The sequence below is a fragment of the Bos mutus genome, chromosome 2 (assembly GCF_027580195.1).
Source record: "Bos mutus isolate GX-2022 chromosome 2, NWIPB_WYAK_1.1, whole genome shotgun sequence".
Taxonomy (NCBI): domain Eukaryota; kingdom Metazoa; phylum Chordata; class Mammalia; order Artiodactyla; family Bovidae; genus Bos; species Bos mutus.
The window spans coordinates 129,080,978-129,100,148 of NC_091618.1; the positions used below are offsets into that span (position 1 = coordinate 129,080,978).

Here is a 19,171-nt window from a genome sequence, read left to right on the forward strand (position 1 = left end):
CAGAATGGACTGGTTGGATCTCTTTGCAGTCCACGGGACTCTCAAGAGTCTTCTCCAACACCACAGTTCAAAAGCATTAATTCTTCAGCACTCAGCCTTCTTCACAGTCCAACTCTCACATCCATACATGACCACTGGAAAAACCATAGCCTTGACTAGACAGATGAATCCCAACTTTAGCTTTTTTGCTAAATGTAGTGTATTTGGCAGATCAACATGGATGGCTGTCCTCTGCAGGCTGAGGCTGAAGGCAGGACATGCTGCTCTGGAACCTGCCCCCAGTATCAGCAAGGAAGATGGGATTCCATCCAGTATATGATACAGAGCTACTGGTCTGGTAAATAACTGGTCAGGAAAGAGGCTAAAAAGCAGTTCTCACTTACCACAGACCAACAACATGATATATTTATGGCATCGCCCAGGGCTACGTTGAATCGCCTCTCTTCTGTCACTGTATAGTCTTAATGTATCTTGATTACCTGGACCTTCCATAGGTCCTTTAATGACTTTCTCATTGGTCTAGTTTATTGATAACAACATGGCAAATAGAACTGATAAGCAGAAAAAGGCAAGTACTCTGATGGCAAAGAAAATGGCAAGTAACATACATGAGCTCCTAAAAATGGGCATTAAGTCCTACAAAGTCCCAATTTACCAGTCAATTGCTTAGAACTCCAGCAGTATGCTAACATATCCTTTTCAAGATAAAGAACAGGTTATTGTGCTTTGCACTTCCTACTGCTTAGAAGCATAGCACCTGGAGGGCTTTATGAATAGTGTTTCAACTCACTTATCATGTGACTCAAAAGAGGGCTTTACAGTAAATCGAGGCTGACATACAAATAGTCCTGCCACTTGGGCCACACAGCCCATCAGACCCATAATTTAAAGGAATTTATGTTAATCTACATAATCAACATTATGTAGAGTCTCTGGGAACACCCAGTGGGAGAGCTGCAGCAAAGAACTCCAAGGTTCTGGATCAAAGTCATGCCATCTACAGTAGAGAACTGTATTCTATTTAGAAATCAGTTCCTAGCATGCTATTGAGTCATGGTGAAAACTAAGCGTAAGACCACAGAATAGCAAGCGACCATTGACAATAGCTTCCCATAATGAACTAGATTCTGTTAGACCTAAAGATGTCATAAGGTTCAACGGGCCTGTGTGTGTGCTAGTTGCTCAGTCATGTCCAACTGTTTGCGACCCCATGGACTGTAGCCTGCCAGGCTTCTCTGTCCATAGGGATTCTCCAGGCAAAAATACTGGAGTGGGTTGCCATGCCTTTCTCCAGGGGATCTTCCCAACCCAGGAATCAAACACAGGTCTCCCACATTGCAGGCAGATTCTTTTTTTTTTTTTTTTTCCAGTTATAAAGTCAACAGAGACTGGCTGGAATTCCATGTCTCAACTCTAGATTCCAGCAAGGGAGAGAGTTTTGGACTGACCTGATGTGTACAGAGGGCAGTGTCTGGGGTCAGTGGCATTGAATGCCAAGAGATGCTGTGAATAGGGCAGGCAGAGGGGTTCATAAGTCTTCCCAGATGAGGCAAACAAGCTAAGTCACCAGGAGACTGAAACTATGAGTTTTCCAAGTCACATCCAAAATTCACTGCTTTGAAATCTCAGGTTGCTGGGACTGGTCATTGCCCCAAAGTACCCACTTCTGCCTGCAGGCTGCCCACCTAGCTCACATGCCCTGGAGAAGGATTATCAACCATCACCCAGGTGGGGCAGAGCCCAGGCTACGGAGTCATGGTAGAGGATCTGAGAGCTCTTAAGATACTAGAAGTCTTGGAGGATCTGTGAAAAAGTGACAAGAGTAGGTGGGATGGGGTGGGGTGTAGGTGGGTTTCATGGGGTTGGAGGTGGTGCCACTGTGCTCCCGTTTCCCTAATCTGAGCCCTAGAAAGGTTGTACGGTGCCTGCCTCTTGTCAGCCTCTAAACAGAGGTGGCTTCCTGGAAAGCCGGGACTGTGTCTCATTCACCATTATCTCCCCAGTGGCTACTTAGTGCCTAACAGAAAGCAGACACTCAGATGTCTGTAGAATAAATGGATGAATGAGTGAATGAGCTGAGCCTGTAGACCACAAAGGAGACCAGGAATCTCCTACATCACTTGATGTAAAGACAAGGAGGAAGTTGACCTCAAGGAAGCTTGGCCTTCAAAAATGATTAAGTATAGGAGAGTTAATAGCATTTCAGCTGGCTTAAAATAGAATTTCCTGTATATTCCAAGTAACCTCCCAGGCTCACAGTTTCTTCATTTAAAAACTGAATCAAATTAAGTGATCTCTAAATTTACTTAAGACTCTAGAATTATGGTCTAAGTTTTATGAGCTTATTAATGTCTGAATATTTGAATATCTGTGGAGCTGTAGATTGTATTGCTAACATATGAGCTTCCAGGATCCAGAAGGCAAAATAGTTGTTCAAAAAAAACCTGAGTGAGTTTTGGCCATTGTTTTTCTCTGACCCTGTGACATTTGCTTCCAGTCAGCATTTTAATTTTAAAGTGTTATATTGCACAGGGAGTTTGTATCTCTTTTTTTTTTTTTATAGGAGCTTTATTTTTATTTATTTATTTATTTTTTTTGGATAAAATACTTTTATTAAATCTACTGTCTGTATTTTAATACTGTTAACTGACCCTCAGTGTCCTTTTTAGCACTTTTTCCTTCTAGTACAAGATCTAGTCCAGGATCAGATATTGCATTTCATTGTCATGTTGATAAAGTCTCTTTTAAGGCAGGCAGATTCTTTAACATCTGAGCCACCAGGAAAGCCCTCAACTGGCCTAGCAAAGATATGTCTTTCAAGATAAGCTTCATACAGGTATACCTAGGACAGAAAGAAGAAAATTTAGAAGACTCAGTAAGCTTCATGATTAGGTTTATTATGTACCAATAACTCATCCTTTTCTTACACATATGGGCTCATAGAATAGTTTCTTACAGCCAGCTAACAAAGGAAATTAAAAAAAAAAAAACAGAACTGGTTCACAGATTACTAGATATGTTGAGGCAAGATTAGAAATAGACTGTGGCTGTACCAACTCAAGGGTGGAGCCCAACTTAAGGGTGGCCCTGAAAGACAGTAATGAGAAATTCTCTCAATGAGCAAAACTTGGGTCAGTGTCATACATGGACACATGGACAATGAAAAGGTGGTTTGACTGGTTGGTCAGAGGCCAGGAAAGAGCAAGACTGGAAGATCAGAGATAAGAAAAAAAGTCTTAGAAAGAAGTGTTTAGATGAGCCTGTAGCAGTGGGCACAAAGGTTGAGCATTCTTGAAACACACTAAACGCCCTTTATAGAGCATCAACTGCAAAAGACATCCTAAATAACAGGTACACAGGATTACTTATCCAGTGGCTGTCTGCCAGCCTCTGCACTTTGGCACACAAGTACTTCTTCAATGGGCCCAAGAATGAAGTAGTGGTGGTGGAAGAGATGAACCTATACATAGGCTCAGTACCATGGGGTCCCATGTGTACACACACACACACACACACATATCACATGCTCTTTATCCATTCATCTATTGATGAACATAATTAAGGTTGCTTCCATGTCTTGGCTATTAATTAGTGCTGCAATGAACATTGAGATGCAAGTATCTTTTCAAATTATGGTTTTCCGGATATATGCCCAAGAATGGAATGAAGAATCATTGGTAACTCTATTTTTAGTTTTTTAAGGAACCTCCATACAGTTCCCCATAGCGACTAACCAATTTACATTACCACCAACTGTTTAGGAGTGTTCCTTTTTCTTCACACCCTCTCCAGCATTTATTATTTCTAGACTTTTTGATAATGGCCATTCTGACAGTGCGAGGTGATACCTCACTGTAGCTCTGATCTGCATTTCTCTAATAATTAGCAGTGGTGAGCACTTTTTCATGTTTCTGTTGGCCATCTGTATGTCTTCTTGGGAGAATATCTGTTTAAATCTTCTGTCCATTTTTTGATAGGGTTGTTTGTTTTCTGATATTGAGCCATATGAGATGTTTATATAATTTGGAAATTAATCCCTATGGGTCACATTATTTGCAAATATTTTCTCCCATTTCGTAGGCTGGCTTCTTTTGTTTATGGTTTCCTTTTCTGTGCAAAAGCTTTTAAGTTTAATTGAGTCCCATTTGTTTGTTCTTGTTTTTATTTCTATCACTCTTGGAAGTAGATCCAAAAAGATGCAGCTGCAATTTATGTCAAGGAGTGTTCTGTCAATGTTTTCCTCTAAGAGTTGTATAGTATCCAGTCTTACATTTAGGTGTTCAACTCATTTTATTTTTATGTATCGTGTTAGAAAATGTTCTACTTTCATTTTTTTAATGTAGCTGCCCAGCACCACTTACTGAAGTGACTGTCTTTTCTCCATTGTAAATTCTTGTGCCTCATTTATCATAGATTGATTGGCCATAAGTGCATGGGTTTATTTCTGGGCTCTCTCTCCTGTTCCATTGATCTATATGTCTGCTTTTTGTTGCCAGTACCACATTTTTTGAGTACTATAGCTTTGTAGTATAGTCTGAAGTCAGAAGGCCTGATTCCTCCAGTTTTGTTTTTCTTTCTCAATATTGCTTTGGCTATTGAGGGTCTTTTGTGTCTCCAAACAAATTTTAAAACACTTTGTTCCAGTTCTGTGAAAAATCCCATTGGTAATATGATAGTGATTGCACTGAATATGTAGGTTGCTTTGGGTAGTATAGTCATTTTGGCAATACTGATTCTTCCTATCAAAGAATATGGTATATTTTTCTATCTGTTTGCAACATCTTTAATTTTTTTATAAGTGTCATATAGTTTCTGGAGCACAGGTCTTTTGCCACCTTAGGTAGGCTTACTCCTAGGTATTGTATTTATTTTGATATGATTGTAAATGGGATTGTTGCCTTAATTTCTCTTTCTGCTATTTCATTGTTAGTACATAGAAATGCAACAAACTTCTATATATCAATGTTGTTAAAGAACTGATATTTTAAAATGAATTATTTCATGGTTCTACTTCAAGCTTATATATGTCCAGTTTTTTAAACTATTTAATATTATTCAAATTTTCATACTTTATATATAAAACATTGAAAATGAATAAAAGCCTTTTTTTGTTGTTCTGTCGCTATGCAGTGTCCAACTCTTTGTAACCCTATGGACTATACCATGCCAGGCTCCTCTGTCCTCTACTATCTCCTGGAGTTTGCTCAAATTCCATTGAGTATGAATAAAAGTCTATCTTTCACTATTTGCTAATACATATGAAAAACTTCTGCAATTATATATAAGAAACTATAAATGACAGTATTTATGCAAGTAAACTAGCAGGAGAATTTTCCTTTTAATTTTAAGTCCTTATGAAAAGTCTGAGGGTTTACAAAGACCATGAATTACTCACAAAATCATCAATAAGCACATACAGATTTCTCCAAAAAAATACACTCATTATAAAGTGGAATTTTTCCCTTTTTTCTTCTGATGAAGCATTTTTGCATAAGCTTGTATATTTTAAAATTACATTTCAAAAGATAAGGTTTGTTGACTTGTTTAGCCATTACTTCATCTTTGGTTTGTAGATTTTTATAATATGCATACAAATAAGTTTTATTTTTGAATGCTTTTCATGAAATTACATCTCTCACATTTGATGTTAGGACTGTTAACAGAGGGTGAATTTTGCAAGCCAGTCAGTTAATATCAAAGGCAATGACTTCATATTTTGGGAAAGTTGACATATGTTTTAAAAGTTTTTCACATACTACATTTGGCATAACTTCAGAAGGCCCTATATTGTTCTGGATCATTTCGTGGCAAAATTAATTTCTGTATTACTTCACTTTTTCCTCCAAAGGATGCCATTTTTTTTTCTATTCCAGTTAAGTAGACATTAATATCTCAGCAGGGAGAATATGACTTTTTAAATAATAGCTTTTTTGGTCCCAAACATTACATTATTGGTTACAGTTACTATTTACTAACCAGAAAATGTTCTTTACAGTTCAGTTCAACAAACATGTATTGATCATTTTATATACCACAAACTGGATAAAGCTCAAGACTAACAAAGAAAGCTATGTTCTCTGCTGTTTGAAAGATTCATCAACTAAAAGAGATATCTAAAGAGAATTTCAATACGATCACTGAAGACTAAGGACCCACAACAGACAAAAACTTCTCTCATTTCTACTTTTCAAAATAAATATATACTCTTTAGTTTAAATTTATCAGTTTAAATTTAATTCTAATTCAATTATACATTCCTACTTGGTAAAAATCCCTTTAGACCTTTCTTTGTGCTAGACTTTCCAAATAGTTATGAATAATCTGACTCAAAATAATATTCCTTGTGAATGACAGCAGTGAGAAAGGCCTGGGAAGAAATATGGCAGGGACATAAGAGTTTCAGCTTCATGTGAAACAAAATTTGATATGAGAAGCTTAAATTCTAAGAGAACAAGAAAGGACATAGCTGATACAGAAAAAAAAAGAGAGAAAAGGAAAGAAGTGAGGTAAAGAATGTGAAAACTAAATCAGTTCTGTAACTCCTGTACACTGCACATGGAAGTATCTCCAACTCAGGAAATGCCTTTTATCTCCCACTTGACTAAGGTCATGGCATGGCTTACAGATCCCATTTTGAACTTTTTTTTAAGCAATGGGACAATATGTCATTGATTTTTGCTGTGAAAACACACAAGTGAAAAGAACTTATCCTTGAAATTGATTTCTTTTTTTTTTTTTCAAGAAAATGTCCAATGAAGAAATAGAAAGTAACCTGCACAAACCCTAAGAAAAAAGCCATAAAAGAAGTATCAGGTCAAAAGACAATTACAAATTAGAAGAGAATACTGTAAAGAAAACATAATATGAAAAGTGAAATGACAATTGCATACTGCATGAGTGATAAGGTATGGGTTGGACACAAAATTCACTAAATACTGAATTATTAAATTATCATTTTCATATATTTTTTCTTACCTAGGGAAATCTCAAAGTTTACATAGCTTTATTGAGGAAGAAAGATTCAGATTCCTATGGTTGTTGAAGTCCAATTTTACTGTTTTTTAGTTTTAAAATCACTTAGGAAGAAATTGATCATGACCTCAAAATAATCTTTAATAAATTTTACGTATCATGTTTAAATAAATGACTGCTAGAGAATCAATTTAATGGAATAACTCAAGAGCTATATTTATAGAAAACATAACTGTTAAAAGATGCATTGCTTCAAAATAATTATCAAAGATCCACTTTTTCCTTAGTATTATATGATATATTATTCTCCATTGAAAGTGTGCATTCAGGTCAAGGGAAATGTGAACTAAGGAAGACATGAATGAATAGGTTAATATAAATGCATAAATCTTCAGGGCATAATAGTTTATAAACTGTTCTTTCACACTATAGATCTCTTTAAAAATAGTTTCTAAACAAATGAAAATGAAAGCACCTTAAAGTTAATAGGAAATTTGACTGCCTCGTAGATTGAATTGTCCCATATGCACAGAACAAAATGTAAGCAAAATATTATATGCCAGAACATGAGTGTATCCAAATATAGAGTATACATGTGTATTCACATATATGAAGTACATGGAGAAAATTCATACCTAAAACTAACAAAAATGGGAAACAGGCATTCAAAAGGTCTGTATTCCAAAATGGCCCTACAAAAGTAAATTGATGTGTAAAATGTAAAGACCTACTTTGTGCTTTGCTGTGCTAAGTCACTTCAGTCATGTCCAGCTCTTTGCAAGCCTATGGACTATAGCCGACCAGGCTCCTCTGTCCACGGGATTCTCCAGGCAAGAATACTGGAGTGGGTTGCCATACCCTCCTCCAGGGGATCTTCTCCACCCTGGGATTGAATCCACATCTCCTGTGGCTCCTGCATTGCAAGAAGACTCATTACCACTGAGACACTAGGGTAGCCGAAAATGAAGATAAAAGAGTTACTGAATAAACTATTTTTTTATTTCTACACAAATTTCCTTTATCAAATAGCATTACTTCATAACTATATTTTGCTGGATAGCTTGAAGGTCCTATTTTATTAACCAATACTGTGCATAGATTATAAATAACTATTGATTTCATGTTTGTTTAACACAAAATGGAGGTAATGGCTTCTTCTGTCAACTAATATGATGTCTATGTTTTGTTTGTAGCATATGTTATACATTATTTATCAATGTTTAAATTCTTATATAGGGACTATTACTTTCCCAAATTACATTTTGCCCAGTACTGTACTATTTCTTACATAGGAGGTCTAGAAGGGATCTCTACCTAACTGGTCCAAGTTCTTGCCTCAAGGTAAGTTCAAATGGTGAATAAAGAACACAACTTAATAAAACTGTCATATTTGAAACTAATTACATAGACATCTGGAATTCAGAAGACAGTAAATAAAAAGGAAAAGCTAGTTTATACTTCATGACCCTTTCTACTAGCATGTTAATAAAGGTCTAAGATTAGCAGAGGTCAGAATAATGGAAAACAATTTCCAAGTCTTCCTGATGAGCTTTCAACTAAACCCAAACTTCAAATTGGCTCTCATTTTTCTCATCCTACAAAAGGAGAGTAAAATCTCTTTGCGCTTTTCTGATTTTCTGGCATACACTGAGACTTTTCCACAATGCGGGTAAGCAAAGTCTACCTTTATGGCATCAATAAAATATTATGCTTTATTTTATTCTTTGACTTTCCCTTTAGTAAATACTTGAATTTTTTATGCTTATGTTATTATTGTTCAGTCACTCAGTTGTGTCCAACTCTTTGTGACCCCATGGAATACAGCATACCAGGCTTCCCCATCCTTCACCATCTCCCAGAACTTGTTCAAACACATCCATTGAGTCGGTGATGCCATCCAACCATCCCATCCTCTGCCGTCCCCCTCTCCTCCTGCCTTCAATCATTCCTAGCATCAGGGTCTTTTCTAATGACTCAGTTCTTCCCATTATGTGGCCAAAGTATGGAAATTTCAGCTTCAGCATCAATCCTTCCAATGAATATTCAGGACTGATTTCCTTTAGGATGGACTGGTTGGATCTCCTTGCACTCCAGGGGACTCTCAAGAGCCTTCTTAAACACCACAGTTCAAAACCATCCATTCGTAGGCACTCAGCTTTCCTTATAGTCCAACTCTCACATCCATACATGACTACTGGAAAAACCATAGCTTTAACTAGATGGACCTTTGTTGGCAAAGTAATGTTTCTGATTTTTAATATTCTGTCTAGGTTGGTCCTAACTTTTCTTTCAAGGAGTAGTTCAGTTCAGTTCAGTTGCTCAGTCATGTCCAACTTTTTGCTACCGCATGGACTGTAGCACGCCAGGCCTCCCTGTCCATCACCAGCTCCTAGAGTTTATTCAAACTCATGTCCATTGAGTCAGTGATGCAATCTTACCACCTCATCCTTTGTGGTCCCCTTCTCCTCCCACCTTCAATCTTTCCCACCATCAGGGTCTTTTCTAATGAATCAGTTCTTCGCATCAGGTGGCCAAAGTATTGGAGTTTCAGCTTCAACATCAGTCCTTCCAATGAATATTTAGAACTGATTTCCTTTAGGATGGACTGGTTGGATCTCCTTGCAGTCCAAGGGACTCTCAAGAGTCTTCTCCAACACCACAGTTCAAAAGCATCAATTCTTCCATGCTCAGCTTTCTTTATAGTCCAACTCTCACATCCATACATGACTATTGGAAAACCATAGCTTTGACTAGATGGACCTTTGTTGGTAAAGTAATGTCTCTGCTTTGTAATATGCTGTCTAGGTTGGTCATAACTTTACTGACAAGGAGTAAGTGTCTTTTAATTTCATGGCTGCAGTCACCATCTGGAGTGATTTTGGAGCCCAGAAAAATAAAGTCTGACACTGTTTCCACTGTTTCCCCATCTATTTCCCATGAAGTGATGGGACCGGATGCCATGATCTTAGTTTTATGAATGTTGAATTTTAAGCCAACTTTTCCACTCTCTTTCACTTTCATCAAGAGGCTCTTTAATTCTCCTTCACTTTCTGCCATAAGGGTGATGTCATCTGCATACCTGAGGTTATTGATATTTCTCCCAGCAATCTTGATTCCAGCTTGTGCTTCTTCCAGCCAAGAATTTCTCATGATGTACTCTGCATATAAGTTAAATAAGCAGGGTGACAATATACAGCCTTGACGTACTCCTTTTCCTATTTGGAACCAGTCTGTTGTTCCATGTCCAGTTCTAACTGTTGCTTCCTGACCTGCATACAGGTTTCTTAAGAGGCAGGTCAGGTGGTCTAGAACTGCCATCTCTTTAAGAATTTTCCACAGTTTGTGGTGATTCAAAGGCTTTGGTATAGTCAATAAAGCAGAAATAGATGTTTTTCTAGAACTCTCTTGCTTTTTCAATGATCCAGCAGATGTTGGCAATTTGATCTCTGGTTCCTCTGCCTTTTCTAAAACCAGCTTGAACATCTGGAAGTTCACAGTTCATGTATTGTTGAAGCCTGGCTTGGAGAATTTTGAGCATTACTTTACTAGCATGTGAGATGAGTGCAATTGTGCGGTAGTTTGAACATTCTTACAGTCCATGGAATTCTCTAGGCCAGAATACTGGAGTGGGTAGCCTTTCCCATCTCCAGGGGATCTTCCCAACCCAGGATCAAACGCAGGTCTCCCATATTTCAGGCGGATTCTTTACCAGCTGAGCCACAAGGGAAGCCTATGGGTACATACATCTTTTTTTGAGTCAGAGTTTTTATTTTCTTTAGATGAATACCTGGAGGTAAAGTTGCTGGATCGTATGGCAGTTCTACTTTAACTCTCTAGAGGAAACACCACACTGTTTGACACAGAGATTGCACCAATTTACAGCCTAACAGTGCATGAGTGTTCACTTTTCTCTATATCTTTCCCAAAACATATTTGTTGACTTTATGATGATAGCAATTCACAAAGAGGTGAGATCTCGTTGCGGTTTTGATTTGCATTTCCCTGATGATCAATGATATAGAGGATATTTTTATGTGTCTGTTGGCCACCTATATTATCTTGTTTGGTTTTCTTCTAAGAGCTTTATGGTTTCAGGTCTTGCATTTAATTCTTTAATCCAGTTTGAGTTTATCTTCGTATGTGGTGTAGAAAGTACTTCAGATAGATTCTTTTACATGTACCTGTGCAGTTTTCCCAGTACCATTTATTTAAAAGGCTGTCTTTTCCCTACCATACATTCTTGCCTTCTTTCTTTTAGATTAATTAACCATACTAGTGTGGCCTTATTTCTTGGCTCTCTATTCTGTTCCACTGATTTATTGGTCAGTTTTGGTTTCAGTGCCATACCGCTTTCATTACCATAGTTTAATGTATGGTTTGAAATCAGGAAGTGTAACACCTCTAGCTTTGTTCTTTTTTCTCAAGATTGCTTTAGCTATTTGTGTTCTTCATACACTCTATGGGGGTCACAAAGAATCAGAGAAGACTTACTGACTAAACAACAACAGGTATTTCCATACAGATTTTAAAATTATTTGTTCTAGTTCTGTGAAAAATGCCATTTTATTTTGATAGGATTTACATTGAATCTATAGATTGTGTATAGGTAGTAGGGTCATTTTAGCAATATTAATTCTCCCCATTTATGAGTACAGTATAAGTTGTTTTTCCATGTGTTTTTTATACTCTTCAGTTTCTTTCATCAGTGTCTCATAGTTTTCTGAATTTTTTACCTCATAGGTTATATTTATTCCTGATTTATTCAGAAATAAGAACAAGAATAGTATCTTATTCTTCTGATGCAATTATAAATGGAATTGTTCCCTTAATTTCTCTTTCTGTTAGTTTGTTGTTAGTGTATAGATTTGCAACATATTTACGTATATTAATTTTGTACCCTGTAACTTTACCCTGCCTCCTGAGCAACCTGTATGTAGGTCAAGAAGAACAGTTAGAACCAGATGTGGAACAAGAGACTGGTTCAAAAATGGGAAAGGAGCATGATAAGGCTGGATATTTTCACCTTGCTTATTTAACTTATATGCAGAGAACATTATATGAACTGCTGGGCTGGATGAATCACAAGCTGGAATCAAGATTGCTGGGAGAAATATCAACAACCTCAAATACGCAGGTGAAACCACTCTAATGGCAGAAAGTGAAAAGGAACTAAAGAACCTCTTGATAAGGGTGAAAGAGGAGAGTGAAAAAGCTGGATTGAAACTCAGCATTCAAAAAACTAAGGTTTTTGGCACTCAGTATCATTACTTCATGGCAAAGAGAAGGGGAAAAGTTGGAAGCAATGACAGATTTTATTTTCTTGGGCTCCAAAATCACTTCAAACGATGACTGCAGCCATGAAATTAAAAGACGCTTGCTCCTTAGAAGGAAAGTTATAACAAACTTAAATAGCATATTGAAAAACATAGACATCATCTTGCTGACAAAGGTCTGAAAAGTCAAAGCTATGATTTTTCCAGTAGTCATGAACAGATGTGAGAGCTGGACCATAAAGAAGGCTGAATGCCAAAGAATTGATGCTTTTGATTGTGGTGCTGTAGAAGACTCTTGAGAGTTCCTTGGACTGCAAGGAGATCAAATAAGTCAATTCTAAAGGAAATCAACCCTGAATATTCATTGGAAGGACTGATGCTGAACCTGAAGCCCCAGTACTTTGGCCACCTGATGCTAAGAGTCGACTCACTGGAAAAGACCCTGATGCTGGGAAAGATTGAAGGCAGGAGAAGTGGGCAGCAGAGGATGAAATGGCTAGATAGCATCACCAACTCAACAGACATGAATCTAAGCAAACTCTGGGAGACAGTGAAGGACAGAGGAGTCTGACATGACCTAGTGACTGAACAACAACAACTTTACCAACTTCATTGGTGCATTTTATTAGTTTGTTGTTAGCATTACTAGGATATTCTACATATAGTGTCATGTCATCAGCAAACAATGACAGTTTTACTTCTTCCTTTCCAATTTAGATTCCTCTTAATTTTTTTCTTCTTTTCTGATTGCTGTGGTTAGGACTTCAAATAATATGTTGATTAAAAGTGCTTAGAGTGAGCATCCTTTTCTTATTCCTGATCTTAGAGGAAAGGCTTTCAGCTTTTCATCATTGAGTATGATGTCAGCTATAGATTTGTCATATATGGCCTGATTAAATTGAGGTATGTTCTCTCTATACCAACTACATTGAGAGTTTTTGTCATAAATAAATGATAATTTTGTCAAAAGCTTTTTATTCTTCTATTGAAATAATTATGATTTTTATCTCCAAGTTGTTAATGGGGTGTATCACATTGATTTGTAGATCTTGAACCATATTGCATCCCTGGAATAAATCCCATTGGATTATGGTGTATGATCTTTTAACATATAATATTATTGAATTTACTAATATTTTGTTGAAGACTTTTGTATCTATGTTCATTAGGGATATTGGTCTGTAATTTTTTGTGTGGTGTCCTTGTCTAGTTTTGGTATTATGGTGATGCTGGCCTTATATAATGAGATTAGAAGCATTCCTTCTTCTTCAATTTTTTGGAATAGTTTTAGAAGAATAGGTATTAACTTTTATTTAAAGGTTTTATATGACCCACCTATGAAACCATCCAGTCCTGGAATCATGCTTATTTGGAGTTTTTTTATTGATTGCTTACACAATTTCACTACTGGTAATCAGTCTGTTCATATTTTCTACTTTTTCTTTTTTTTTATTTTATTTTTAAACTTTACATAATTGTATTAGTTTTGCTAAATATCCAAATGAATCCACCACAGGTATACATGTGTTCCCCATCCTGAACCCTCCTCCCTCCTCCCTCCCCATACCATCCCTCTGGGTCGTCCCAGTGCACTAGCCCCAAGCATCCAGTATCGTGCATCGAACCTGGACTGGCAACTTGTTTCTTACATGATATTTTACATGTTTCAATGTCATTCTCCCAAATCTTTTTCGTGATTCAATTTTGAGAGATTGTACATCTCTAGGAATTTATCCATTTCTTCTAAGTTATCCAATTTTTTGGCATATACTTGTTCATAGTACCCTCTTATGATCCTTTGTATTTCTCTGGCATTCATTATAACTTCTTTTTCATTTCTGAATTAATTTGGGGGGAACTTTCGCTACTTGCTTACTGAGTCTGGCTAAAGGCTTATCAATTTTATCTTTTCAAAGAATCAGCTTTTAGTTACATTGATCTTTTCTATTATTCTTTAGCATCTAATTCATTCATCTCTACTCTCAACTTTAGTATTTCCTTCTTTCTACTAACTTTCAGGTTTGTTTGTTATTTTATAGTCCCTTTAGGTATAGGGTTAGATTGTTTACTTGAGATTTTTCTTACATTTCCAGATATTTGAAAGTCATCCCTAGTAACTGAAAGTCCTTCAATGCCCTTACTCCTTTCCTTTATAGTTCCTACCTTGACAAGTAGGTCTTGACAATACCCAGGGCAAAATTAGCTCCTCTAAACCCTTCTCTGAACTTGAGTTGTCAATTATTCTCCCCTGTTCTTAGAGCACTTTGTACACAGTTATGTTGCACTCACTGCTTCATAACTCTATTACTAATCTGCCATAAACTACATAGATGATCCTCAAAGACAGGAAACACTGATATTTTCCTGTTTGTGACCCATTTCTTGAATAGTACCTATACAAAGTAGAGACTCCAAAAAATATATTCTGAATGAATAAATGCACATTTGAACAAATCATTGACTGTCTAAAATGAATTCAGGATACAATCAAGAGTCTTTTTTAGGTTCACACTATTCTCATTGCTCCATCACCCAATTCTTGTGTGTGTGTGTGTTTTTTTTTAACAAGGCTCACTCAAAAGTGACAATCCTGCAGCTTCTGTATTTCTCTGTCATAATCACTCCACCCTCTCCTCATCCCTGCTGCTGCTGCTGCTAAGTCGCTTCAGTCGTGTCCGACTCTGTGCGACCCCATAGACGGCAGCCCACCAGGCTCCCCTGTCTCTGGGGTTCTCCAGGCAAGAACACTGGAGTGGGTTGCCATTTCCTTCTCCATCTCCTCATCCCTAGAAGTGGCAAATACCTTAGGGAGAATTTTTTTTTATTATTTCAAAGACTCATACATCATTACAGAATAAACACAACAGTTACATGATTTTTTTCCTTTTGTGAATCATTTATTCAATAATTTTTATTGTGTAAATGAGCTAGATTATTCTGAGGCTTGAAATATGTTTATAAATCACAACTGACTCACTGTTTACGGATATAAGAGGCGCCCACCAACTAATCAAATCCCTTTTGAGAGTTATCTGAGTTAAATCTGGAGAGAAATGATTTACATTTTAAAATGTTATCATTTTTGCTATTTTTCTCTCTTTTTCCTGAAGAATATACTTCCTGATCATTGTGAAAAGGGAAATCTTCCCCTCCTTGACTTCTACATGACCAGTTTCAGAAGTAATTTCTTTTTTAATGTACATCTATTTATATCCTACTGTTTACACAAAATATTTGAAGCAGTTTATAACAAAACACATAAAATAAAAAAAAAGCTGCCATGGAATAGATAAATATGATATTAATAAGAACAATGTAGATGCTGTCATTTCAATTAAATTCTAATTTTGGGTTGCCTGAAAGCTAAGGTACAAATGAAAGATAAAATGAGTAATCTATTTTCATTATTTACAAAGGAAAAGAAACTAATGTGATAGATACTAAGCATAAGCAATGGTTTTTCTGGCCCTGAACTCTCAAAGTTCTCATTTGAAATTTGATATATGCAATATATATATATGAAATTTCATATGCTCAAAATCCTCCAAGCCAGGCTTCAGCAATACGTGAACCATGAACTTCCAGATGTTCAAGCTGGTTTTAGAAAAGGCAGAGAAACCAGAGATCAAATTGCCAACATCCGCTGGATCACTGAAAAAGCAAGAGAGTTCCAGAAAAAAACATCTATTTCTGCTTTATTGATTATGCCAAAGCCTTTGACTGTGTGGATCACAATAAACTGTGGAAAATTCTGAAGGAGACCACCTGATCTGCCTCTTGAGAAACCTATATGCAGGTCAGGAAGCAACAGTTAGAACTGGACATGGAACAACAGACTGGTTCCAAATAGGAAAAGGAGTACGTCAAGGCTGTATATTGTCACCCTGCTTATTTAACTTATATGGCAGAGTACATTATGAGAAATGCTGGGCTGGAAGAAGCACAAGGTGGAATCAAGATTGCTGGGAGAAATATCAATAACCTCAGATATGCAGATGACACCACCCTTATGGCAGAAAGTGAAGAGGAACTAAAGAGCCTCTTGATAAAAGTGAAACAGGAGAGTGAAAAAGTTGGCTTAAAACTCAATATTAAGAAAATTAAGATCATGGCATCTTGTCCCATCACTTCATGGCAAATAGATGGGGAAACAGTGGCTGACTTTATTTTTTGGGCTCCAAAATCCAAAATCACATCAGATGGTGATTGCAGCCATGAAATTAAAAGATGCTTACTCCTTGGAAGGAAAGTTATGACCAACCTAGATAGCATATTCAAAAGCAGAGACATTACTTTGCCAACAAAGGTCTGTCTAGTCAAAGCCATGGTTTTTCCAGTAGTCGTGTATGGATGTGAGAGTTGGACTATAAAGAAAGCTGAGCAAAGAAGAATTGATGCTTTTGAACTGCAGTGTTGGAGAAGACTCTTGAGAGTCCCTTGGACTGCAAGGAAATCCAACCAGTTCATCCTAAAGGAGATCAGTCCTGGGTGTTCATTGGAAGGACTGATGCTGAAGCTGAAACCCCAATACTTTGGCCACCTCATGTGAAGAGTTGACTCATTGGAAAAAACTCTGATGCTGGGAGGGATTGGGGGCAGGAGGAGAAGGGGACGACAGAGGATGAGACGGCTGGATGGCATCACTGACTCAATAGACATGAGTTTGAGTGAACTCCGGGAGCTGGTGATGGACAGGGAGGCCTGGCGTGCTGCGGTTCATGGGGTTGCAAAACGCCGGACACGACTGAGTGACTGAACTGAACTGAATATGCAAAATGAAATATTGATTGCTATATTTAAAATGGATAAGCAACAAAAATCTATTGTATAGCAAATGGAACTATGCTCAATGTTATGTGCCAGCCAGGATGGGTGCAGGGGTTGGGGGAGAACTGATACATGTATATGTATGTGAGTCCCTTTACTGTTCACTTGAAACTATCACACCATTGTTAATCTTCTATACCCCAATACAAAATGATTTTGATGTTAAAACATTTAATTTAAAAAGAAAATGAACTTTACCATCAGCAATTATGTATATAATATTTGCTAGAAAAAATATATCACTGTTATTTTATTATATTTTCAGTTCAGTTCAGTCACTCAGTAGTGTCTGACTCTTTGCGACCCCATGAACCACAGCACGCCAGGCCTCCCTGTCCATCACCAACTCCCGGAGTCCACACAAACCCATGTCCATTGAGTCAGTGATGCCATCCAACCATCTCATCCTCTGTCGTCCCCTTCTCCTCCTGCCCTCAATCTTTCCCAGCATCAGGGTCTTTTCATTTAACCAGCTCTCTCCAGTAGCATATTATAGTTTACAGATATATTATTAAAACAAAACTCAGTGAAGATGATTGTACAACAGGCTAAGCTATTATGATACAAAATATAATCTTCCTGTGACTCAATTTCTCCAAAGACATTTGTCAGAGTATCTAGGAAAGTGGTTCTTAATTCCATTGGAGCTTTGAATACTTTTATGACTCTGCTGAATACTACACTATTCTCAGCACAGAAATGCACATGCACACCCACCTGCCTTTGTATACAATTTCAAGGAGCTCATTGACTCCTTGAAACCCACCCATAGATTCCCAAGGACAAGTGTAAAGATGGATTAGACAGCCTTAAAAATAATTTCTCTATATATTCCAGAAATGAATTTTGATTAAAGATGAGAAGTAAATGATTCAGGGCTGCAGCTTCACTAAAATTCCTAAAATATTTAATCTGAATGACTCTGAAAACCCTCAGGGCAAGATTCCTTCATCTGATGATAATAACTTTCCTTATAATAACTGTGTATTTCTCTGCTGAGGCAACATCACTTTTTGTTTCTGCAGGTATTTTTTATAGCTGGATGAAAGGGGATCTTTAGCCTCTGGTAACTGAACTGATTGTAAAGTTGACTTTTATTATTAAAGGCTAAACAGGACGACAGAGAATGAGATGGTTGGATGGCATCATCATCTCGATGGACATGAGTTTGAGTAAGCTCCGGGAGTTGGTGATGGACAGGGAAGCCTGGTGTGCTGCAGTCCATTGGGTCACAAAGAGTCAGACACAACTGAGCAACTGAACTGAACTGAACTAACAGAGAGGCAGGGTACAGTGGTACCTAAGGCAAAACCAGTATGTCTTCAAAGAGATATTTGAGATTTACTGCAGCTGAAGAAATGGTAGCTGATACTGAATGCTTTTTATGTCCTTGATACTTTACAGACATTATTTCATTTAATTAATAAAACAAATCAGGCAGTATCATATACGCTAGTAAAGTAATACTCAAAATTCTCCAAGCCAGGCTTCAGCAATATGTGAACTGTGAACTTCAGATGTTCAAGCTGGTTTTAGAAAAGGCAGAGGAACCAGCGATCAAATTGCCACATTCACTGGATCGTTGAAAAAGCAAGAGAGTTCCAGAAAAACATCTATTTCTGCTTTATTGACTATGCTAGGCTTTAACTGTGTGGATCACAATAAACTGTGGAATATTCTGAAAGAGATGGGAATACCAGACCACCTGACCTGCCTCTTGAGAAACCTATATGCAGGTCAGTTCAGTTGCTCAGTCATGTCCAACTCTTTGTGACCCCATGGACTGCAGCATGCCAGGCCTCCCTGTCCATCATCAGCTTCTGGAGTTTACCCAAACTCATGTCCATCGAGTCGGTGATGCCATCCAGCCATCTCATCCTCTGTTGCCCCCTTCTCCTCCTGCCCCCAATTCCTCCCAGCATCAGGGTCTTTTCCAATGAGTCAACTATTTGCATGAGGTGGCCGAAGTATTGGAGTTTCAAAATATTGACAAAATCAATATTCAATCTAAGGTTGTTAATTCTGAGCTTACTTACTCCTTACTCTGCTTTGCACACTAAGACTGGAAGGAGTTGGGAAACCCTACATTCTAACTCTTC

The 19,171-nt window shown here is 37.4% G+C and overlaps 1 long non-coding RNA gene across 1 annotated transcript in view; it reads right to left on the reverse strand.

The window, feature by feature from the left end:
* LOC138990429 (uncharacterized) overlaps positions 1-7,879 on the reverse strand; it is a 30,914-nt gene extending 23,035 nt beyond the window's left edge. Inside the window, exon 1 of the long non-coding RNA XR_011466532.1 lies at positions 7,704-7,879. This is a non-coding gene — a long non-coding RNA (uncharacterized lncRNA). The remainder of the gene's footprint in view (positions 1-7,703) is intronic.
* Between the last annotated feature and the right edge of the window lie 11,292 nt (positions 7,880-19,171).